This window comes from Amblyraja radiata, chromosome 9 (assembly GCF_010909765.2).
Source record: "Amblyraja radiata isolate CabotCenter1 chromosome 9, sAmbRad1.1.pri, whole genome shotgun sequence".
NCBI classification, from domain to species: Eukaryota; Metazoa; Chordata; class Chondrichthyes; order Rajiformes; family Rajidae; genus Amblyraja; species Amblyraja radiata.
The window spans coordinates 28,570,711-28,596,953 of record NC_045964.1 but is presented as its reverse complement, the minus strand read 5'-3'; positions in this window follow the sequence as shown (position 1 = coordinate 28,596,953).

Genomic DNA, 26,243 nt, shown 5'->3' with positions numbered 1-26,243 from the left:
ATACATAAGCATTATTTGAATAATAACCCACCTTGTCATGCGGATGCAGACTGCAAGGCTAGATTTAGGTTTATTGTCACATATAGTGAAAAGCTTTGTTATGCATGCTATCCAAGCAGATCAGATAATAATGTACATTAATACAATTAAGTCAAACTCAAGTACATTACGTTGCACAAAGGGGAAGAATCAGAGTGCAGAATATAGTTCTCAGCATTGAAGTGCACAACTATATTCAAGGTTCTTGATCCAGATTCAAGAACAGCTTCTTCTCCTCTGTTATTAGGCTTATAAACATCTTGCTGACATTGAAGAAGAGATTGTTGCCCTCACACCATGTTACTAGGTTATCGATCTCCTTCCTTTACTCTGTCTCGTCATTGTTCGTGATCCAGACTCCAACTGTGATGTCATCAGTTCCATATAAATGTTCAATGTCTGCGATGAGGTAGATGTAAATTGGGCAGTATGCTAGGTTATGGAAGAACCGTTCAGAAGTCTGATAACAGAGAGGAATAAGCTGTTCCCAACTCTGGTGCTGCATGCTTTTAAGCTTTTTGTACCTTTTGCCCAATGGGAACAAGGTGAAGAAGAAATGACCTGGGTGGGGCAAGTCTTTAATCATGTTGGCTGCTTTACTGAGGCAATGTAAATTGTAGATTCAAGCAATGAAGATGGAATGGGCTACATCTCCAACTCTCCATTTTCTTGCGGTCTTGGGCAGACATGTTCCCAAACCAAGCTATGATGCAACATTACAGCACTGCTTTCTATGGTGCATCTGTGGACGTTCATAGGAGTCTTTGGAGTCATGCTGAATTTTCTCAGTCTCCTAAGGAAGAAGAGGCATTCTTGGCAGTCGTATCAATGTGGTTGGCCCTTGACAGATCATTGGTAATATCAACAAGGAACTTGAAGCACTCAACCATTTTCACTTCGACACCACCAATAAGAGCCTGTACTCCACCATGCTTTCGAAAGTCGATAACCAATTGCTTCGTCTTGCTGACATGGATTGAGGCGTTGTTGCCCTGGCACCATGTTACTTAGTTCAATATCGCCTTCCTACACTCTGTCTCATCATTGTTCATGATTCACCCCCACCACAGTTGTGTCATCTGCAAACTTGTAGATGGAGTTAAGGGTCTGTCCCACTTGGGCGACCTAATCCACGAGTTCTGGCAAGTTTGCCCTCGACTCATACTCGCAGCATGGTCGACACGAGGTCGTAGGAGGTCTTTGTAACTCTCCTTCGTGCTCGAGAGTAGACCCCGTGCACTCTAGGCCTCAGCTAGGTAGCGGCATAATTTTCAACATGTTGAAAAATGCCCGCGAGTAAAGAAAGGTTGCCATGGAAAAAATCGATTATTTTTTACTCGTAGATTTAGTCGTAGTATGTCGTAGTAGGTCATCATGTTAGTCGTAGGTAATCGAGGGTAGTCAAAGGTAATCAAAGGTAGTCAAAGGTAATCGTAGATAGTCTTCATCATAGTCGAAGGGAGGTCGACGGGAGGTGGAAGGAGATAGAAGGAGGTCTTCTTCACTCTCCACTATTCGGTGTCCAATTTTCCCAAAGTTAGTCGTATCTGGTTGTAGCTAGTCGAAGCTAGTCTTCAATATAGTTGAAGGAGGTTGAAGGAGGTCTTCTACATAGTCGAAAGGTCTTCAACATGACATTTTTTCAAACTCTCCTAAACTCTTCTAAAGTCGCCAATTAGGTCGCCCAAGTGGGACAGCCCCTTAATCAAATTTGGCCCATGCCATCACGATTGTATAGGAATATAGTGGGGCACTGAGAACACATCCTTGCATGGTAATAGTGTTGAGAATTATTGTTTAGGCGATGTCACCTATCCTCACTGAGTGTAGTTTGTGGGTAAGAAAGTAGAGGATCCAGTGGCAGAGGGAGTTGCTGATTCCAGGAATTTGGAGATGAGTTTGGATGAGATTATGGTGTCAATAACTAGGAATCTAATGTAGGATCCTTGTGGTTCAGGTGTTGCAGAGATAAGTTTAAGGCCAGGGAAATGGTATCTATTGTGAACCCGTTGTGGCGGTAAGCAAACTGCACTAGATCAAGGCTGGCTGTGAGGCTGGAGTTAATATGTGCAATCACCAGTCTCTCAAAGCACTTTATGATAGTGGATGTCAGAGCCACTGGATACAGTAGTTGTCATGAATCATTATTTTCTTTGGCATTGCCTTTGTCCAACCAAGGAAAAAGATGCTGAAGATCAAGAACACAACCCTGGCACAAAACCCATGGTCTACTCTGGACCCGTGATCCCTGCCCTCCCTCATCTTCTGAGACTTGGATGATCTACATAATGATAATAATAATCTGATGACCTGGAGGCACTGGAAGGATGCCATCAGCCCACAAAGTTCTCCACAATCACTGGAAAGATAATAGATAAAGAAAGTCCTCTCTCAGGCTAACATCACTGAGTCCACTAATTACATTCAGATGGTCTACTGGACAGGCCAAATCATTTGCAGACCTGGCACCAGATTCCCAACAAAGACACCTCATTTTCAGCTCTATCATAGCAATTGATCACTAGGCAGACAGAGGTAAAGAATCAAAGATCTTTTAGTCTTCTTGAAAAAAGTCAACATTCCAAATGACCACTCAGAGTGGAATAGGATCATTCATGATTGCATTGAGAAACTCTTTGCAAAGCACACAGAATCCCTAGGTAAATGGCAGAAGAAGCTCATCATCTCATCAACACATCACTTGCTGGTCCCATCAGGCACTGCCCATCTTCCCGATACCAGCATGGAAACAAGCCCTCCTGCCCACCGGGTCCTTGCCACCCAACGATCACCTGTACACTAGATCTATGTTATCCCAGTTTTGCATCCTACACACTAGGTCAATTTGCAGAAGCCATTTAATCTCCAAACCCATATGTCTTTGGAATGTGGAAGGAAACCACAGCACCCAGAGAAAACGCATGCAGTCACAGGGAGAACGTTCAAAGTCCCTACAGACAACAACTGTAGTCAGGATCGAAACCTGTTCTTTGAAGTTGAAAGGCCGCAAATCCACCGCTGCGTCACTGTGCTGCCCTGCAGTAATTTATCTATCTATCTATCCACTAAAATCATGATTAATAAGCTAAAGTGCCCTTCAAAGAGTTAATAGAATTGAAAAGTACAGAAATTTGACGGAGCTAGAAGATAAAGATAATGGAAGCCAATTGTTTGAAGTGCTTCTGCTTGGTTGCCACTTTCAAGGGTGATGTACTTCTTAATGCTTAATTCAACAAGGAAACCTTTCAAAGCTTTTCTGACTAGACATTGGAAGTTACGTAAGCGTTGATGAAAATTTATCAATCTAAAACTTTATCTGTTTCTCTCTCCACCAATACTGCTGAAATTGATTATTTCCAGCATTTTTTGTTTTAATTTTGTGTTAGAGAATCAAGGAAATCAGAAAGTAGACAAAAATGCTGAAGAAACTCAGCGGGTGGGGCAGCATCTATGGAGCGAAGGAACCCCCCCCCTACCGACATAGATGCTGTCTCACCCGCTGAGTTTCTCCAGCATTTTTAAATACCTTCGATTTTTCCAGCATCTGCAGTTCTTTCTTAAACAAGGAAATCAGAAATATATTTGTGGCAAAGTGGTGAATTAAATTAAATAACATATATTCCAAAACCTGCCTGTTCATCCCCATTTGAGATTTCCTCCTTTGAGACAAATTGAAGCTTCTAACGATTCCTTTGAACCAGCTTAAAATAAAACTCAAATCAGCTGAAAAGATTCAAGAGATAGGCAGCTACTGCAGAAAAAAATAAGAATCAGCAATATTCTTTTGTAGAGCAGAAGATGTTCTAACTCAAGTTATTGTATATTTTCTGTAATTGATACACATACTATCATCACAAGCAAATGGCTAGGGCCTTCCGAAATACTGGATGATGTCATACATAGCTTTCATTGTTTTGTAAACCAGAAACTCCACTTCTTTGCTTATCAAGTTTTGCTTTCAATGCCCCCATTGCCAATTATATTATCTTGTCACACTTCATCAAGGAATGCCCATCTGTCTTTCTCATCCAAAGTTACATTTCACCCTTTGGCCTTCTTTTGTGCATGTCACAAAGGGGGATATTCAGATGCAGGGACTATCTTTGTAAATTTGTTACATCATGGAACCATATTTAAGAGGCTTTTAGTGATATAAATTCATTGCCTACATAAGTCAAGAGTCAAGAGTGTTTTATTGTCATATGTCCCAGATAGGACAATGAAATTCTTGCTTGCTGCAGCACAACAGAATATGTAAACATAGCACATAATAAAGAGTAAAAAAGTTCAGTGTGTGTATACACATGCACACATGCTCACTAAATAACAAATATAGTGCAATCATAATGATAGTCTGTTGCAGTTCAGAGCTTATTTGTTGTCGTGTTAAATTGCCTGAACCTGGACGTTACAGTTTTCAGGCTCCTGTACCTTCTTCCCGATAGCAATGGTGAAATGAGTGTGTGGCCTGGATGGTGTGGGTCTTTGATGATATTGGCTGCCTTTTTGAGGCAGCGACTTCAATAGATCCCTTCGATGGTGGGGAGGTTAGAGCCGGTGATGGACTGGGCAGTGGTCACAACTTTTTGCAGTCTTTTCCGCTCCTGGACGTTCAAGTTGCCTAACCAGGCCACGATGCAACCAGTCAGCATGCTCTCTACTGTGCACCTGTAGAAGTTAAGGAGAATCCTCTTTGACATGCTGAATCTCCGTAATCTTCTCAGGAAGTAGAGTCGCTGATGTGCCTTCTTTATAATTGCATCAGTGTGCTGGGTCCAGGAAAGATCTTCGGAAATATGCATGCCCAGGAATTTGAAGTTTTTGACCTTCTCCACCATCGTCCCATTGATGTGAACAGGATTGTGGGTCCTCATCCTTCCCCTACCAAAGTTCACAATCAGTTCCTTGGTTTTATTGATGAGAGCCAGGTTGTTGTGCTGGCACCATTTGGTCAATTGGTCAATCTCACTTCTATACTCTGACTCATCACCATCTGGGATTCGTCCAATAACTGTGGTGTCGTTGGCGAACTTGATGATGGAGTTTGCACTATGTCTGGCTAAGCAATCATAATAATAATAATAATAATAAATGTTATTTAATGGGCGCCTTTCAGACATCTCAAGGACACCTTACATAGTAATCGGAATAACATATAATCGGAATATAACAAGTAATAAAGACATCACAGAGACACAAATTAAAAACAGAATTCAATCCAAAAACAGAAAATCAAAAACACAGTGTGAAGAGAGAGCAGCGGCAGCCAAAGCGCGCCAGCGTCCACTCTCTCTTCACGGCAGCCATCTTGGACACAGACCCACAGGACTACAATTAGACAAAAAAATCATCCCCCCACAGTGGATAGCACTGTGGAGGAAGGCACAATGTCCAGTCCCCACCCCATGTTCACCCCAAAGTCAGGCCTATTGAGGCCACCGCAATTGCCTCTACGGAGGCCCGATGTCCCTGGCCGTTCTCACCGGGTGGTCTTGCCCAGGCATCGGGAGAGTCCTTTCGGCGGCTGGGCCACCTGGAACGGCCGCTTCCTGGTTGGAGCCCGCGGCTGCCGAAGCCGACAAGGCCGCGCCGGTTTGGAGCTCCCAGGCTCCCGATGAAAAAGTCGGCGCCGCCTCTCCGCACTGCCACCTCGCCGCACTGCCGCCTCTCCGCACGCCGCCTCTCCGCTCCGCAGACCCGCAGCCCGGAGATGTTGCTCTCGGCGGTTCAGCTCGCCAGAGCTCCAGCGCGGCGACCCAGGCAAGGCATCGCCCGCTCCACTCCGCTCCGCTCCAGCACTCCAACACTGTGCCGCCGCCGAGGCCGAGGTGCTGGGCGGTCCCCGCCAGGAAACGGCGCTCCAAGCCCGCTGGTAGGCCACGAGGACGGGTCGACGGACAGCCTGGAGAAAAGGCTGCCACACCGACCAGGTAGGGACCGAAAAATATATAGTTACACCTACCCCCACATTAAAAAGACCATATCCCCTACAAACAAAAAAAGTACGCGGGTATAGAGTGAGTAAAGCAGGGGGCTGAGCATGCACCCTTGAGGTGCTCCCGTATTGATTGTTACAGAGGATGAAGTGTTTCTGCCAATTCAAACTGACTGTGATCTGTGGATGAGGAAGTCGAGGATCCAATTGCAGAGGGATGCGCAGAGACTCAGTTCCGTGAGCTTAGTAACCAGCATTTTAAATAGTATTACAACACAATAATGTAAAATAGTATTACAACACAATAAAACAAAACAGAACCCACCACCATAGTACAAGACAAACAAATAGACGAAGTAAACTATTAAACAACAATATTACAATCCTTGTCCAGGATACATTCAACCCCCCCTCAGTGCCCAACGGTCCCGGAATTCCCCAGAGTGCCCGTGGACAGCGCGTAGTCCCTTTCTAGTACCACCCGGGCGCAGACGTGACCCCGGAAAAGGGGCATGCAGCTGGCTCGGGCAGAGCCCTCTTCCGCCTGCTGCCGTGACTCGTGGATGACCAGCTTGGCCAGGCCCAGGAGCAACCCTACCAGGACATCTTCAGCCCACCCATTCCCCTATGCCCAGGGTGTCCAAAGATGAGGATGGTGGGTGAAAAATGCAGCCAGAAGCCAAGGAACAGCCCCTTTCGGTATTGGAACAGGGGGCTGCAGCCTCACAAAAGTGGCAGGCGAGAGAAACAGATTGCAGGGAACTCCTCAGTGCAACACCTTCCACCCCAGGTCCCCAATGTAGAGGGGGAGAATCCCAGCATAGAGGGACCCGTACAGGGCTCCCGGGAAGGATTGCAATGCCTGGATCTGATGAATACCTCCGGCTGAGCGGGGGTTTGCTCAACCACAAGTACGCCACACGTTTGAGCCCCCCGACACCCGGTGGGGCGGGACAAGGGCCGGCTGCTCTCATGCCCGGGCTATCGCCCTCTGCCGGCGGAGGGGGGGCCCGGTTGACGGCAACCAGGTTCCAGACTCTCAACAAAGTCCCTGTAGAAGGCGGGCATCCCCAGCAGGACGGCACGGCTGACGCCCACCATTGGGATCCGCGTGCCGCCTTGACGGCAGCAGCCCCGTTGGAAAAAGTGCGTCGCCAGCATGTGCTACCTGGGAGGACACCCTGAGTACAGGTACCTCTGCAGGGTCCTGAGGGGGAAAGTCGCCAACTTGATGCGAATGCACACCAGCGACTGACCGCCCTCCTCGATCGGAAGACTCAGGACTGCTGCAGAGACCCAGTGCTTTCCGTTGCCTATGAAGAAGTCCACCAACTTCTTCTGGATGATACCAGCAAAGGTGGCTGATGGGGCCAATGTGTACCAGAGCATGGAGGCCACGAGTTGGTTAATGACCAACACCCTGCCCCCGGTAGGAAAGCACTCTGAAGAGACCCGACCAGTGCCCCAGCCGGGCAACGACTTTCATCTCCAGCTCCTGCCAGTTCACCAGCCAGGTCTCCACAACGAGACTCAGATAGACTCCCAAGTAGAGGAGGTGCGTTGTACTCCACATGAAATACCTCATCTCCTCCGGGAGGAAGTCCACCTGGCAACCAGCTTTTTTTAATATCAAAAAATGTATTCAATTATTAAAAAATAATATTTACACTGCACTAAAACAAACCAGAACCCACCACCATAATACAATACAAACAAATATCCTAAATAAACTACTATACAACTATGTTACAATCCTTATTGAGGATGCATTCAACCCCCTGCGGTGCCCAGCGGTCCCGGAAATCCCCCAGGGTGCCCGTGGACAGGGCGTAGTCCCTTTCTAACCCCACCCGGGCGCGGACGTAACCCCAGAAAAGGGGCAGGCAGCCGGCTCGGGCAGAGCTCTCCATCGCTTGGCGCCGTGACTTGGCGCGATGGCCAGCTTGTCCAGGCCCAGGAGCAACCCAACCAGGACATCTTCAGCCCTACCCTCTCCCCTACGCACAGGGTGTCCAAAGATGAGGATGGTGGGTGGAAAATGCAGCCAGAAGCCAAGGAGCAGCCCCTTTATGTATTGAAACAGTGGCTGCAGCCTCACACACTCCATATACACATGGTACACAGACTCTTCCAGCCTGCAAAAGTAGCAGGCGGCTGGCGAGTCTGTGAACTGCGAGAGAAACAGGTTGTAGGGAACTCCTCGGTGCAATACCCGCCACCCCAGGTCCCCAATGTAGAGGGGGAGAATCCCTACATAGAGGGACCCCCACCGGGGGCCCCCCTTGCGATCGGAAGGCAACACCGACCGCCACTTGGTGTCCGGACGGTGGACCAGGGCGAGGAGGAGCCCGTACAGGACACGCCTCCCTGCGTCTCGGAGGGAGGTGAAGGGTGTCGAGGAAAGGCGGCTCAAGTTGTGTGGGTCCAGCTCCCGGGAAGGATTACGGCACCTGGGTCCGACGAATACTTCCGGCTGAGCGGCGGTTTGGTCAACCGCAAGTACTCCACATGTTTGAGCTCCCCCGACACCCGGTGGGGCGGGACTAAGGCCGGCTGCTCTCACGCTCGGGCCGTCGCCGTCCGCCGGCGGAGGGAGGGCCCAGTCGACGGCAACCAGGTTCCAGACTCTCAACAAGTCCCTGTAGAAGTCGGGCATCCCCAGCAGGACGGCACGGCTGACGTCCACCATCGGGATCCGCGTACCTTCTTGAAAGCAGCGGCTTCGTTGGAAAAAGTGCGTCGCCAGCATGTGCCACCTGGGAGTACACCCTGAATACAAGTATCTCTGCGGGGTCCTGAGGCGGAGAACTGCCAACTTGGTGCGAATTTTGTTAATTTTTTTAAAGATCAGATTGCTTTTTTCTTCTTAACATATTTTACTGAAGAAATATCCAATGGTGTAGTCTGGGATGCTTTTAAGGCATATATTCGTGGACAAATTATTTCATACTCCGCGGAATTAAAAAAACAAACTCAAATGAAATACGTCTATTGGCTGATGAGATTAAAGAAATTGATAAAAAATATTCAAAAGCTCCTAGTCTAGAGCTCTATAATAATAGTTGAACTTCAATTGAGACATGATTTGTTATTAGTATCACCGATTGAGAATCAGTTACTTAAAACCAAAAGTCAATTTTATATGCATGGCGAAAAATCTGGTAAATTACTCACTAATCAGTTGAAACCAGTGTCAGCCAAATGTCAGATTACTAAAGTGAGTAAACGGGATGGTACATTGACTGTAGACCATGTTGAAATTAATAAATCCTTTCAGGAATTCTATACCTCCCTATACCAATCAGAATTTCCTACTGATTCCAATATAATGCATGAGTTTTTAAAGAAACTGAACTTGACAAATTTACCACATAATGAGTCTCTGTTGTTAGACGAACCCATCACGGAGGAAGAAATACAGAAAACAATCCTTTTGATGAATTCTGGTAAAGCTCCTGGTTTAGATGGGTTTACATTGGAATTTTAAAAGTATTTCTCAAGTTTACTGTCTCCCTGGCTATGCAAGGTTTTTAAAGAAGCCTTTTTAATGAATAGATTACCACAATCCTTTTATGAAGCATCTATTTCTTTAATTCTTAAAAAAGACAAAGATCCTATTGAAGGGACATCATATAGATCTAAATGTAGATTACAAAATTATTTCCAAACTATTAGCTATGAGATTGGAAAATATTTTACCACAAATTATTTCTGAAGATCAGACAGGTTTTATTTTAAATCGTTACCCATACTTTAATATTAGGAGATTAATGAATATTGTATATACAACGTCAAATAAAACTTCAGAATGTGTCATTTCACTTGATGCTGAGAAGGCGTTTGATAGGGTAGAATGGGAATACTTATTCAATACACTTGAAAAATTAAGATTGGTCCAAAATATCATATACCTCAGGCTTCTGTACTTACCAATAATCAGATCCCCTTTTTTCAGGCACTTTCGAGCTACTGGACAGGGCTGTTCTTTAAGTCCTTTACTGTTTGATATCGCTTTGGAACCTTTGGCCACCGCTATTAGGGAATCCCCAAATATTTCTGATATTGTCCGTGGGAATAAGACACATAAGCTATCTCTTTATGCAGATGATCTATTATTATTCATTTCTAACCCTGAGAAATCTATTCCGGCAATAGTAGCTCTACTTAATCAATTTAGTCGTTTTTCTGGTTATAAACTAAATCTTAGTAAGAGTGAGGTTTTTCCATTAAACAATCTAGTTTCGAATTATGGACAGTTTCCATTTAGATTGACTACCGAATGTTTTACTTATTTAGGCATTAAGATTACCAAGAAACACAAGGATTTATTTAAAGCCAATTTTACGCCTTTAATTGACCATATCAAACAACAGTTCACTAAATGGTCACCAATGTCCTTATCCCTAATAGGCCAAATCAATGCTATTAAAATGTTTATCTTACATAAATTTTTATATTTATTTCAGACGATACCAATTTTTATTCCAAAATCTTTCTTTGATATCATTGACTCCAAAATTTCCTTATATATATGGCAGAATAAAAATTCCAGACTAAGAAAAAAATACTTACAGAAATCAAAAAAAGATAGTGGTTTGGCACTGCCGAACCTTAGATTTTACTATTGGGCAGTTAATGCTCACTATTTAACGTTTTGGACAAAAGATTTAGAAGAGATCCAATGTCCAGGATGGATAAATCTTGAACGTGATTCTATGCAAGGGCTATCATTGGCTTCTATTCTAGGGGCCTCGTTAGCTTTTACAATTACGAGATTGAATAAATATACGACTAACCCCATATTAAGACATACACTTCGAATATGGTTTCAATTTCGTAAGTTTTTTGGATTGAATGGTTTTATTTTATCGAGTCCTATCATATCTAATTTTTCCTTCCAACCTTCTAGCACTGATCAAGCCTTTCTGTTATGGAAGAAGAAGGGATTAGTAGCTTTTCATGATTTGTTTTCGGATGGTTATTTTACGTCTTTTGAACAACTCTCCAATAAATATAATTTACCTAACTCACAATTTTTTAGATATTTACAAATTAGACATTTTTTGAGGGCTACTCTACACTTTTTTTCCATTACCACATCAAACCGATATTTTGGATTTTTTTTTACATTTGAACCCTTAGCAGAAGGGCTTAATAACGACTATTTATGAGTTGATTTTGAAATTAAAAAAATATACATTTGATAAAATTTAGAATGACTGGGAAAGAGAACTTAAAATGTCTTTATCTAAAGAGAAATGAGAGAGGATTCTTCAATTAGTTAATACTTCCTCAATGTGTGCAAGACACGCTTTGATACAATTCAAGGTGGTTCACAGAGCTCATATGTCAAAAGATAAGTTAGCTCGTTTTTATGGTCATATATATTTTACCTGTGACAGATGTAATTCTGAAGTGGCCTCATTGACTCATATGTTTTGGTCCTGCCCACTTTTGGAAAAATATTGGAAAGACATTTTTGATACTATTTCTGTAGTTTTAGGTATTGATTTACAACCTCATCCTATTACTGCAATTTTTGGGCTACCAATGTTAGATTCTATTCATCTGTCCTGTTCCGCGTATCGGATGATTGCTTTTACCACATTGATTGCTAGATGGACCACACTCCATTGGTACTCTGAAACGATATCATGTTTAAATTTAGAAATAATTAGGAGTGACATTGTTGAACCCTTGGTTAAATTTGATAGGACTTGGCGAAGATTTATTCAACATTTTTATACGACATAAACTGTCCCCTGTCCAACTGTTATAATAAATTTTTTTACCGTTATACGGTGGAACTAACTTGACGACAAACAGGATCTTTTGAACCTCTGCAGCCCAGATTCTGTTTTGCTTAGTTTAGGGGGGTTTTGTTTTTTTGTTTTTTCTCTTTTTCTCTTTTTGTTTTTATACATATAAGTTCTCTTTTAAACACTTAACTATATTTACATAGAGACCGGGAGGTCTATATTCAATGTGTATTTTGGCACTGGACTCATATTTAGGTTATACCTGCCATTAATGTAACCCTGATCCCCATGTATCAATATCACTGTTATGTTTATCATTACTTTTTTGTTGTTTTGTTTTTGCTTTTGAAAAAAGCTAATAAAAAGATTTTAAAAGAAAGAAAGAATGCACACCAGCGACTGACCGCCCTCTTCGATAGGGAGACTCAGGACCGCTGCAGAGACCCAGTGCTTTCCGTTGCCCCAGAAGAAGTCCACCAACTTCTTCTGGATGATCCCAGCAAAGGTGGCTGATGGGACCAATGTGGTCAATCTCTACCAGAGCATGGAGGCCACGAGTTGGTTAAAGACCAACACCCTGAACCAGTTGGAAAGCACTCTGAGGAGACCCGACCAGCGTCCCAGCCGGGTGACGACTTTCATATCCAGCTCCTGCCAGTTCGCCAGCCAGGTCTCCGCAATGGGATTCAGGTAGACTCCCAAGTAGAGGAGGTGCGTGGTGCTCCACGTGAAAGACCTCATCTCCCCTGGGAGGAAGTCCACCTGGTAACCAGCTTTTTTTTATTTTATTTTTTTACATTAAAAAAAAATTATACTACAATAAAACAAACCAGAACCCACCACCATAATACAATACAAACATGTATCCATAATAAACTACTATACAACTATGATACAATCCTTATTGAGGATACATTCAACACCCTGTGGAGCCCAGCAGTCCCGGAACTCCCTCAGGGTGCCCGCAGACAGGGCGTATTCCCTTTCTAATCCCACCCGGGCACGGACGTAACCCCGGAAAAGGGGCAGGCAGCTGGCTCGGGTAGAGCCCTTCACCGTCTGGCGCCGTGACTCGCGGATGGCCAGCTTGGCCAGGCCCAGGAGCAACCCAACCAGGACATCTTCAGCCCTACCCTCTCCCCTACGCACAGGGTGTCCAAAGATGAGGATGGTGGGTGAAAAATGCAGCCAGAAGGCAAGGAGCAGCCCCTTTAGGTATTGAAACAGTGGCTGCAGCCTCACACACTCCATGTACACGTGGTACACAGACTCTTCCAGCCCGCAACAGTGGCAGGCGGCTGGCGAGTCTGTGAACCGCGAGAGAAACAGGTTGCAGGGAACACCTCGATGCACTACCCTCCACCCCAGGTCCCCAATGTAGAGGGGGAGAATCCCTGCGTAGAGGGACACCCACCGGGGGCCCCCCTCGCGACCGGAAGGGAGCACCGACCGCCACTTGGTGTCCGGACGATGAACCAGGGCGAGGAAGTGCAGGGTGTGGAGGAGGAGCCTGTACAGGACACACCTCCCTGCGTCTCGGAGGGAGACGAAGGGTGTCGAGGAAAGGCGGCTCAAATTGTGTGGGACCGGCTCCCGGGATGGATTACGGCGCCTTGGTCCGATGAGTACTTCCGGCTGAGCGGGGGCTTGCTCAACCACCAGTACTCCACACATTTGAGCCCCCCGGTTACCCGATGGGGCGGGACAGGGACCGGCTGCTCTCAAGCCCGGGCCGTCACCCTCCGCCGGTGGAGGTGGGGCCTGGTCAACAGCAACCTGGTAACCAGCTTTTTTTTTTTTTATTTTTTTTTTTTTATTATCAAAAAAATGTATTCAATTATTAAAAGTAATATTTACACTACAATAAAACAAGCCAGAACCCACCACCATAATACAATACAAACATGTAATAAACTACTATACAACTATGATACAATCCTTATTGAGGATACATTCAACACCCTGCGGAGCCCAGCGGTCCCGGAACTCCCTCAGGGTGCCCGCAGACAGGGCGTATTCCCTTTCTAATCCCACCCGGGCACGGACGTAACCCCGGAAAAGGGGCAGGCAGCTGGCTCGGGTAGAGCCCTCCACCGTCTGGCGCCGTGACTCGCGGATGGCCAGCTTGGCCAGGCCCAGGAGCAACCCAACCAGGACATCTTCAGCCCTACCCTCTCCCCTACGCACAGGGTGTCCAAAGATGAGGATGGTGGGTGAAAAATGCAGCCAGAAGGCAAGGAGCAGCCCCTTTAGATATTCAAACAGTGGCTGCAGCCTCACGCACTCAGGGCCGGTGCTAGGAATTACGGGGCCCAATTAGAAAACTGATGGCGGGGCCCCTACTCTCAGGGCCGGCCTTAGGGGGTGCGGGGCCCAATTGGGAACAATTTTGGTGAACCCCAGATTCCCAGCCAAGGTGTGTCAGCCCAGTTATTTAGTATATATTATGAAATTGTACACTAGGGTGTGATGGATTCTACACTGTGTGAATCTCTCCCGCTCCCTCCCGTTTGACTGTCAGTAGCTCCGCTGCTTCCAACCTTTACCGTAGCAGCTAATTACCATTAAACTGCATTATGTGATTGGACACAATGCCCTTGGAGACAGCGGCTGATTGGGCGGGAGGAGATCTATTTGTGATTGGACGGGAATTTTAAAGCAAGCTGGTTGGTGATTGGATGCAACCCCCTTAGAGACAACGATTGATTGGCCGCCAAACAAAATTGTCAAATCTGTAACAAAAATCGCGGGTCGGTGCGAACTCAGTGGATCTGGTTGTATCTCCAAACTAATCTGGTTGTATCTCCAAACTAATCTGGTTGTATCTCCAAACTAAACTGGTTGTATCAACCAGACTATCTGGTTGTATCTCCAAACTAAACAGTATAACATGCAGGTACATTCATTTAAAATTCAGTGATTATTTCACATGATTTCTCACTGTGTAAAGCTCAATATCTGACCAATTTCTGTTTAACACGTTTGGTCTGCCGTGAGCATTTTTCTCTCCCAAAATAGTTCACATCTAGCAAACCGATCAACGAACCAGACAGCAGTTGGACGCAGTCATAGAACCATAGACAATAGGTGCAGGAGTAGACCATTTGGCCCTTCGAGCCTGCACAGCCATTCAATATGATCATGGCTGATCATCCAACTCAGTATCCTGTACCTGCCTTCTCTCCGTACCCCCTGATTCCTTTAGCCACAAGGGCCACATCTAACTCCCTCTTAAATATAGCCAACGAACTGGCCTCAACTACATTCTGTGCCAGAGAATTCCAGAGATTCACCACTCTCTGTGTAAAAAATGTTTTTCTCATCTCAGTCCTAAAAGATTTCCCCTTTATCCTTAAACTGTGACCCCTTGTTCTGGACTTCCCCAACATCGGGAACAATCTTCCTGCATCTAGCCTGTCCAACTCCTTAAGAATTTTGTAAGTTTCTATAAGATCCCCCTCAATCTTCTAAATTTTAGCGAGTGCAAGCCGAGTCTATCCAGTCTTTCTTCATATGAAAGTCTTGACATCCCAGGAATCAGTCTGGTGAACCTTCTCTGTACTCCCTCTATGGCAAGAATGTCTTTCCTCAGATTAGGAGACCAAAACTGTACGCAATACTCCTGGTGTGGTCTCACCAAGACCCTGTACAACTGCAGTAGAACCTCCCTGCTCCTATACTCAAATCATTTTGCTATGAATGCTAACATACCATTCGCTTTCTTCACTGCCTGCTGCACCTGCATGCCTACTTTCAATGACTGGTGTACCATGACACCCAGGTCTCGTTGCATCTCCCCTTTGCCTAATCGGCCACCATTCAGATAAAAGTCTACTTTCCTGTTTTTGCCACCAAAGTGGGTAACCTCACATTTATCCACATTATACTGCATCTGCCATGCATTTGCCCACTCACCCAGCCTATACAAGTCACCTTGTAGCCTCCTAGTTTAGAGGGGTTTAAACGGTTTAGAGATGTTTAGAGGGCTTCAGATAGGTTTAGAAGTGTTCAGAAGTGTTGTAGAGGGAAATAGGGGGGGGGGGGGGGGATAGACGGGGTTTAGAGGTGTTCAGAGGGTCCCAGAGGGGTTTAGAGACGTTATAAGCCCCCCGTGAGAAATTGTATTTCTCTGAAATTGAAGATAGACATAAAGCTGGAGTAACTCAGCAGGACAGGCAGCGCAGCGACTCTGGAGAGAAGACCCTTCTTCAGACTGAATTGAACTCTCGTCGGTGAGAGTACTTGTGATTGTCTGAAGACGGGTCTCGACCAGAAACGCAACCCTCTCCCCAGAGCCCATGCCCGTCCCGCTGAGCCACCTTCAACTTCAGAGCCAAACAAAAAACACAGAGTGCTGGAGGAACTCAGCGGTCAAGGCGGCTGCCTCACCCGCTGGGTTTCTCCAGCATTTTTGTCTACCGCTAAACGTCAATGATTCCGGGAATGCTGAGGAGACAGGGTGATAGAGAGGGAGTGGGAGAGTTAGAGAGAGACGAGATGGTGAGCGGGAGAGAGAGAAGGAGGGAGGGAGAGAGAGAGCAAAGCACAGAGAGACACAACGTGGGTCGGTAGGTGAATGACTAACCTGCCCACCAGGAAGAAGCCCCTTCTCGCGGTCCGGGGCCCTCACTCATGATGGTGAGTTTAAAGAAATTCTCAATGTGTCATCGATCTACATTCCTCAGTAAAAATGTAATTGTGTTTTAAACAAGTATTTATGACGCCGCGTGAATTTTATACAAAGGAACACGGCGTCATTAATACTCATTCAAAACACAATAACATTTACTGAGGAATGTGGATGGATGCAGATTGATATAACAACTTGTTAACAACTTCATGTTAAGAAGTGCTAACAGTACTAGTTAACAAATCGTTTGTGTCTGATGGCCGTGCAGCGGTTGTGATACATGGTCGTTTAAAAAAAAAATCCGCATGGCGAATTAAAAAATATAATCTTTATTTAACAAAGAGAATTCGTATTTCCGTACGAAATACGGAACATTAGTGCGGGGCCCCCATTAGGCGCGGGGCCCAATTGGGGGCAATCGGTCAAATCGGCTTAAAACCGGCCCTGCACGCACTCCATGTACACGTGGTACACAGACTCTTCCAGCCTGCAAAAGTGGCAGGCGGCTGGCGAGTCTGTGAACCGCGAGAGAAACAGGTTGCATGGAACACCTCGGTGCAATACCCTCCACCCCAGGTCCCCAATGTAGAGGGGGAGAATCCCTGCGTAGAGGGACCCCCACCGGGGGCCCCCCTCGCGACCGGAAGGCAACACCGACCGCCACTTGGTGTCCGGACGGTGGACCAGGGCGAGGAAGTGCAGGGTGTGGAGGAGGAGCCTGTACAGGACACGCCTCCCTGCGTCTCGGAGGGAGACGAAGGGTGTCGAGGAAAGGCGGCTGAAATTGTGTGGGACCGGCTCCCGGGATGGATTACGGCGCCTGGGTCCGATGAGTACTTCCGGCTAAGCGGGGGCTTGCTCAACCACCAGTACTCCACACGTTTGAGCCCCCCGGTCACCCGATGGGGCGGGACAGGGACCGGCTGCTCTCAAGCCCGGGCCGTCACCCTCCGCCGGTGGAGTTGGGGCCTGGTCAACGGCAACCTGGTAACCAGCTTTTTTTTTTTGCTTTTTTTTAAATCAAAAATATTTATTCAAATATTAAAATTGTATTTACAATACAATAAAACAAAACACCACCATAATGCAAGATGAACAATTATGCTAATCAACTGCTAAACAACTATATTACAATCCTTGTCAAGGATACATTCAACCTCCCTCGGTGCCCAGCGGTCGCGGAACTCCCTCAGGGTGCCCGTAGACAGGGCGTATTCCCTTTCCATCCGCACCCGGGCACGGACGTATCCCCGGAAAAGGGGCAGGCAGCCGGCTCGGGTAGAGCCCTCCGCCGTCTGGCGCCGTGACTCGCGGATGGCCAGCTTGGCCAGGCCCAGGAGCAATCCAACCAGCACATCTTCAGCCCTACCCTCTCCCCTACGCACAGGGTGTCCAAAGATGAGGATGGTGGGTGAAAAATGCAGCCAGAAGGCAAGGAGCAGCCCCTTTAGATATTCAAACAGTGGCTGCAGCCTCACGCACTCCATGTACACGTGGTACACAGACTCTTCCAGCCCGCAAAAGTGGCAGGCGGCTGGCGAGTCTGTGAACCGCGAGAGAAACAGGTTGCATGGAACACCTCGGTGCAATACCCTCCACCCCAGGTCCCCAATGTAGAGGGGGAGAATCCCTGCTTAGAGGGACCCCCACCGGGGGCCCCCCTCGCGACCGGAAGGCAACACCGACCGCCACTTGGTGTCCGGACGGTGGACCAGGGCGAGGAAGTGCAGGGTGTGGAGGAGGAGCCTGTACAGGACACGCCTCCCTGCGTCTCGGAGGGAGACGAAGGGTGTCGAGGAAAGGCGGCTCAAATTGTGTGGGACCGGCTCCCGGGATGGATTACGGCGCCTGGGTCCGATGAGTACTTCTGGCTTGGAGGGGAAGATGGTATTGAACGCCGAGTTGTAGTCTATAAACAGCCTGACGTAAGTGTTTTTATTGTCCAAGTGGTCCAATGCGGAGTGGAGAGCCAGTGAGATCTCATCCTCCGTTGACCTGTTGTGGCGGTAGGCGAACTGTATTGGGTCGAGGTTCTTGTCGAGGTAGGAGCTGATGAGCCCTTCAACTTACCAAATCCACGCTGACCATCGATCACCCATTCACATTAGTTCTATGTGATACCCTTTCTCATCCACTCCCTACATAATAGGGGTAATTTAGAGGTCAATTAATCTACTGTTCCAAACGTCTGGGATGTTGGGGGAATCCGGAGCACCCAGAGGAAACGCACGCAGTCACAGAGAGAACACACAAATCCCACACAGAGAGAACCCAAGGTCAGATTCAACCCTGGTCTCTGGTGCTACACGGCAGCTGCTCATCCTGCTGCGTGACCATGTAGCCCTGAGGTCTGTGATTGTTTTGCTTTGGTTGATCCTTTGGTGCCAATGATTCTCTGGTCACAATTAGGTTCACTGGGGACAAAAGAAACTCTTCCCCCAAGAACTTGTGGTACAAATTCTACATTGTGGGTTGTGTGAACAGATGTAACATACAGTGACCATAATCCGGACAATACAAATGTTAAATGGTATGACGTATATGCAGGATTGCAATATTCAGGGTTCAGTAATGCTACTGAAATACATCCATTTCTATTTTTAAGCCATCCTTAATTTATAGGCGAAATTTTGAACAAAAGTATTATTATTAATCATTTGCATCAAGAATACATATCAACTGTGAATTTGAAAATGCCGACTCTCCATTCTCTGTTATTGTAGGCTCTGAAAGGATATTTATAATAAATCATTGGATTTTGCTCAAAGCTTCTTCAATAAAGTACAGACCCACAAAACCTTTGGGAAATCTCTGGGCCACGACTGCTCAAAGTACAGAAGGAGTATTTGGGGTGGAAATTAAAACCCTGAAGCCACTTATCTGGAGCCCACAGAAACCATGTATAAACAGTGGAAGAAGCACATAACACACATATCCTCTCGGTCGTAATCTGTCTCATCTGTGGAAGGATATGCGATTCCCACATTGGCTTCATTAGTCACTTCACAACTATCCAAGAAGCAGAATTTAGAGCAAAGCTGAGATATAGACTTCGTACTTGATATACTTAAGTACCATCAGAACATTTATTTCCATGTTATTCAACCTTTATTTTCATTTTTAACCATACTTAAAACTGCTGCATACTCAATGCCCTATGGAAAATGTGGTAGAATATTGGTGGGCAGCTGCATAAATAATATTTGCAATTGATCTTTTTATGTTAGGTACTTTAGATAACTGTGCAGAACTGTAGAAAATGGTTTAACTATGTTTTTAACAACACAACACACTGCAGAGCAATAATATAAGATTATGAGACACAGGAGCAGAAATAGGCCAATCGGCCCATCGAGTCTGCTCTGCCATTCGATCATTGCTGATCTATTTTTTCTTCTCAATCCTGTTCTCCTGCATTCTTCCCTGTAACTTTTGAAATTCTCCCTAATCAGTATGTCTATTTAGGCGATTACCATGGCCTGATTATCCAATAAACAATAATCATAGTGCTAATACAATCATTTAAAATGTGTCTCAACATGTGAGTTTGTGTATGTGAATTTTTTTTTTATAATCATGGGTGCAGCGGAATTATAGATTTGGTGAAACTTATGATCAAAAGCACCTATGAAACTCACATACTATCAAAAAACATACCATTTGTTCACTGATCTCCTGTAAATAGGAAGCCCACACACAGTTCTGATCTAAATGGGATTCCAACTCTGTTCCAATTATAGAATTGTTAACTGTCCACGGGAGTAATCAGGCAATTCATTCAATTGCACCAAATTATAGCAAAGCATTATGATTTAAGAAGACCTTTCACAATCTGGAGTCTGGATTTAAATCTTGTCTAAATTCTTCAAGCATCTGTGGCACATGAATCCTTCAATTTATTTTCAACTTTTTTGCTAACAACTAATCATGTTGTTTCCTAGCTTAATTCAGGACAATTATCAATGGATTTAAAAATTGATGGCCATTATTTTGTTCTATTCTTTCAAATCAGTTTTTTTTAACTCCTGTTTCAGCTAAAATGTAACCAGAGTAAGTAGGGTACAATGAATATTGCACAATGCATGTATTTTTTAGTCTGACTAGGTTACCAAAATCAGACTCTGGCACTGATGAAAGAGAAGTGTGCTGGGCCACATCAAACAAATAAACAGAAAATAAGAAAGGAGTGCAATATCTAATCGCTGGTGCCATCATATTCTGTGTCAGCTTCCATCTTAATTACAAATTTGTTTAAATAGGCTCGTCCAGAAAGATCTATCCCCTAGTTATTTTTGATATACGAAGCTGGGATACATATAAAGGTAACTATTACTTCATAAAAATAATACGTCATTTCCAAAAACAGAGCAGGTTGCCCACATGTAGTATGTTTGCATATCTGAATGTTTTTTTATATAGTGATTTATTGCCATGCTTCATGTACATCATCACCATTATTAGTTCATCTATTTTAATCAAGAGGAAAGATATAAAAAAAATTGCTATGGTACTGCTGCATTTTATTTGGATACAATGCCATGTGCAAATTTACATTAGATAAGTCTATCTGTAAATTTTGTCATTTAACAAAAACTGGCAGAAATATGATTGACCAGTCAATGTGCTGGGACAAAGTAGCCCCACGGCACAACACCAACATTGGTGAAAATATCGTATACGTCGAGTAAAGAGTTAAGAGTTTTTAATTGTTATAAGAACCAACAACGGAACAATGAAATGTTTACCGACAACGGCTTAACTGGCCCGTAAAATGTAATAACACGCAGATAGTATTTAATAATCGAAATAACAATAAATTAATAATCATAATACTAGGTAGTCATAATAGTGCAACCAAAGATGCAGTTCATAGACGTTTATAGTTGCTGAGATTAATCTTGTGTAGCATTCAAGAGACTGAGGCTGCTCTTGAACCTGCTCCTGAACCTGGTGGTTATGATTTTCAGGCTCCTGTACCTTCTTCCCGATGGGAGGAGTGAAATGAGAGCACGGCCTTTTGAAGCAGTGCCTCTTATAGATTTGTCCGATAGTGGGGAGATCAATATCTGCGATAAAACCAGGCAGTATCTACTACTCACGGTAGTCTTCGTACCTGGGCATGCAAGTGGACGAACCAAGCTGTGATACAACCAGTCACTATGTGACTGTCACTATGAGTCACTTTGCTCTCTACCATATACATGTAGAGTTCAATAGTGTATTATTGAGTCATATAGGAGGGAACAATAACGTTTAGTCACCTTGAAGTGCAGAAGTAATTTGCGGGGATAAAAAAAAGTGCCAGTAATCAGCATCAAAGGTTTAAATGCCGCAATAATATCACCCACTGTGTGGGCAATGTGAAAGAATATTTAGCATGATTTTTTCAAAGATTTTTAAAATATGCATTATTTAGTTGTACTGTTATAATTTTCAAGTAGCTTAGATTGCTTAAATTCGAATATGCAACAATGTAGAGCATTTAAGTTTCCATGTAATTCCTTGTCTCAGTATTTCAGGCAAATGACAACATCAACCAGCTACCTCTGATAAAGAAAACACTTGAACAGTGTTAAAAATAGATCACATTTCCATCATGTCTCAAAGCCTTTCGCAGCCACTGTTAGATTGCCAACATTGGCAACCAATTTTCATTTTGCAAACCCTCACAAACAGCAAGTTAGATGAATGACCAGTCAATCTGCTTTTGGTGTTGTTTGTGCACAAAAAAAATTACGTCAAACATCAAGGGATGTTTTTCCATGAATTCCTCGAATAGCGCCACAGGATCTTTTATCTCCATCTCTGCAAGTAAATGGGGCGATAGTTTGACATCTGATCAGGAAAAAAAGTACTTCCAACATTCCAATTCCCACAGCTCTAAGTTTGCATGTCAGCCATAATACCTGCTCTTGCCCTGAAGTGGTGCACGTTATCATGATTCCATTGGCCAGCCTATACGATCTAGCTCATAGACAGCCTTAGATTATCATCATGAGATTCAGTTTAATGATGGGTAGAGCCATTTCAAGCTAGCTTGTAATATTTGAAGCAGATGGCACATATCAAAGGAGTGGTTCATCGTCACTGCACCTTCTGGTGTATTTCAGGTATTAATACCTGCTGTAAAATGATATTACAAGGATGAGAAAGGGCGCAGCAATTTTCTGATATGGTTTGATGAGGTGGAGGAGAAATGGCCTCTATTAATTGTAGTCCATGAGGTTTTTGCTGTTTTAGTAGTAGGAGGTGGCAGGTATAAGGTGTGCAATCACCAATGAATTGCATGGTGTATGTCTTGCCCATTGTACTCCCAAAATGCATCGCTTCACATTTGTCAGGAGTGAACTCCATCTGCCATTTCACAGCCCATTTCACCAGAAAATCAATATAATTCTGTAGTCCAACTCTACTCTCCACATTGTCCACAATCCACCATATTTTGTTGCATAGAATGTAGAACACAGAACTGGGCAGCACAGGAGCAGGCCCTTCAGCCCATAATGCTTGAGCCAACCATAATAATAAATTGAATTTATGCCATCTGAGTGCACATGATCTATATTCCTCTATTCCCTACAAGTTCATGACCCATCTAAATACCTCTTCGGGAGAACATTACAGCGGTACTTGGAGAGGATATTCCTGGGGGATCGTCCACTGAGGCAATATGGATGGAACTGAGAAATAACAAGATGATACATTTAATGGGATTGTGCTATAGGCCCCACAAGAATTAGAAAAGCAAATCTGTAGGGAGATTACGGATGGCTGCAAGAATAATAGGCATGTAATAATGCAGGATTTTAACTTTCTAAATATCTACAGGTATTTGGAAGATTAAAATCCCACCCATAGAGCTTGGATGAGATGGAATTTGTTAAGTACGTTTCTTAATTCTGTTTCTCTTAATCAAAATGTAGATCACCCTACTTAAGAAAGGGTAAAACAATCTTCTCAGGTTTCTGAAGTGTTAATGGGAAAGCACTTTGGGACCAGTGACCATAATTCTATTCATTTTTAAATAGTTTTATGGAAAATAATCGGATTGGCCCACGTCAAAGTCGTAAATTTAGGCATGGTTTTGATTGGATTAGGCAGGAACTTTCCAAAGTGGACAGGGGGAACTTGTTTGCAGTTAAAGAGACATCAGATAAGTGGGAGGCTTTGAAACCTGAGGTAACAAGAGTTCAAGAGTTCATTCCTATTAGAATGAATGGTAAGACTTGCAGGCACAGGGAACTCAAGATGATGAGAGATATTGAGGCACATGTCAGGAATAAGCAGCTGGGATCAAGTGAATTTCTTGACAAAGATAGTGGGTGTAGGAGTACACTTAAGAAGAAAATCAGGGCAAAAATTGAACATAGGTAGTTTTGGCAGATAAGCTAAAAGAGAATCAAAAGAAATTGTAAAAGTATATTACAGGAAAAAAGTCAATAGGAAAATAATTAGGCCTCTTAGAGATTAATGAGGTTGTCCACGTGTGGAGTACAAGACATTGGTGAGGTCCAAAAGAATATTTCTCGTCTGTATTTACCATGGAGAAAGACATGGATGTGAGTGAACTCGGGGAAGTTACTAGTTATGTCCTGGAGAGAACATATTGCAGAAGCAGAGGTGCTGGAGACCTGAAAATGCAGAAAGGTAGATTAACCCCCCCAGGACTTGATCAAATGTAGCCTGGAACATTGTGGTATCTGGGGAAGAAATTGCGGGACCACTGACAGAGATATCATCCCATTGTGGAGCTGGCGGCCTCTAACCGGAATCGACCTGGGGGCTCCAGTCGCAGAGCCTACGGACTCACCTACTACTCACCTACCATCACGGAGCTGGCTGACTCGGAGGCTGTGGTGGCGCGGCGGTGGCGACCCGATTGCGGAGCCTCGGAGGCCTCGGCCGCAGTCCCTGTGGACAGTAAAATCGGGAGCTTGCAGGTCCCTGGTGGGAGACCGATTTCCGAGAGCTCCTGCAATGGCAACTTCACCCGCCCCGAATCGCGGGATTTGAATCGGCCCGTCGCAGGGCCTTACATCACCCGGTGCGGCTTAATCGGCCGCGGGACTTACCAACGCCGGCTGGGAGCTTTAACATCAGGAGCCTCGATCGCCTCGACGCGTGAGAAGAATAAAGAACAGGGAAGAGATAAGACTTTTGCCTTCCATCACAGTGAGGAGGTGTTTGGAGATTCACTGTGATGGATGTTTGTGTGAAACTGTGCTAATTGTGTGTTATGTTTATTTTATTGTTATGACTGCAGGGAACGAAATTTCGTTCAAACCTCTGTCTGTTTGAATGACAATAAAGACAATTTGTATTTTGTATTTGTATTTGTAAGGGGGAAGTATTGCAAAACTGGAGGGTGGCTAATGTTGTGCTTCTGTTTACGAAAGACTAAGGAAAAGCCTGGGAACCACAAACTTATAAGCCTCACATCAGTGGTGTGTAAATCTGAGAAAGGATTCTGAGAGATAGAATCTATATGCATTTGGAAAGGGAAGCACTGATTTGGTTAGTTGGTACGAGTTTGACTGTTTTTTAAACAGGTGATGAAGAAAACTGATGAGGGCAGTGTAGTAGGCATTGTCTACCTGGACTTTAGCTAGGCCTTCGACAAGGTACTGCATGAAAGATTGCTCTGGAAGGTTAGATCCTTGGACCCAGGACTAGCTAGCCAATTCGATATGGAGAGTGAGGGTGGTAGAAGAGGGTTGTTTTTCAGACTGAAGGTCTGTAACAAGTTGTCTGCCACAGGGATCAATGCCGGGTCCATTGTTGCTCGTTATCTATAGGAATGAATTGGATGTGAAGAACAATGCGTGATTTGCGTGTTTGCAGATGACACTAAATTTAGTGATATAATGGACAGTGAAGAAAGTCATCCAAAATGACAAAGGGATCTTAATTAACTGGGTGAATGAGCTGAGGATGGCAGCTGGAGTTAATTCAGATAAAAGCGAGATGTTGCATTTTGGTATGACAAATCATGACTGGATTTATACTGTAAATGGTAGGGCCCTCGGCTGTGTTGTACAACAACGAGACCAAGGAATACAGGTACATAGTTCCATGAAAATGGCAACACAGGTCAACAGAATGTTGAAGATGGTGCATTGCGTACAGGAATTGGGACAGATAGTCACAGCCGTTGGTAAGGTCACTTTTGGAGCATTGTGTACAATTCTGGTCACTCTGGTAGCGGAAAAAAGTCATTAAACTAGTAAGTGTCTGGAGGCTTTGAGTTATATGGAGAAGCTAGATAGGCTGGGACTTTCTTTCCTGGAGTGAAGGAGGACGAGGGGTGACCTTACAAAGGTTTATAAAGTAATGAGGGGCAAAGCTATGTTGAAATCATAACATTAATATATTAAAGAAGTTAGAAATAGTACTCAAGGCTAGAGATCAGCATATCTAGAAACAAAAAATGAGTAAGGTCCTGAATTTGGGAAGATTGGTCATGGTTATATTGAATTACTAGACCAAGTGCAGACCCATTGGGTCTGATCCCCCAACGTGCGGTTGTGGGGGGGGAGGCGGCATGCAGCGTCACATACACTAACTATCCGCCCTCCCCCCCCCCGCACTCACGCTAATTACCTCCCTTGATATTATATTAATATTATTAATTTGCTCCTTTTACCCCATAACCACCCTATCTACTGACGCATAGCCCCCAACTTGCAGTCACATCTAGAGGGGGGGGGGGGGGCGGGGGTAGAGAGTGAGGGCAGAGAGAGAAGGGGCAGAGACAGAGAGAGGGGAGGAGAGAGAGGGGGTGCTGAGAGGGGGGTGAGGGGGAGAGGTGGGGAGCAGGGAAGGGAGGGAGGGGGGAGGGAAGAGGGTAGGGGGTGTGGAGGGGATGGAGGTTTAGGGGAGG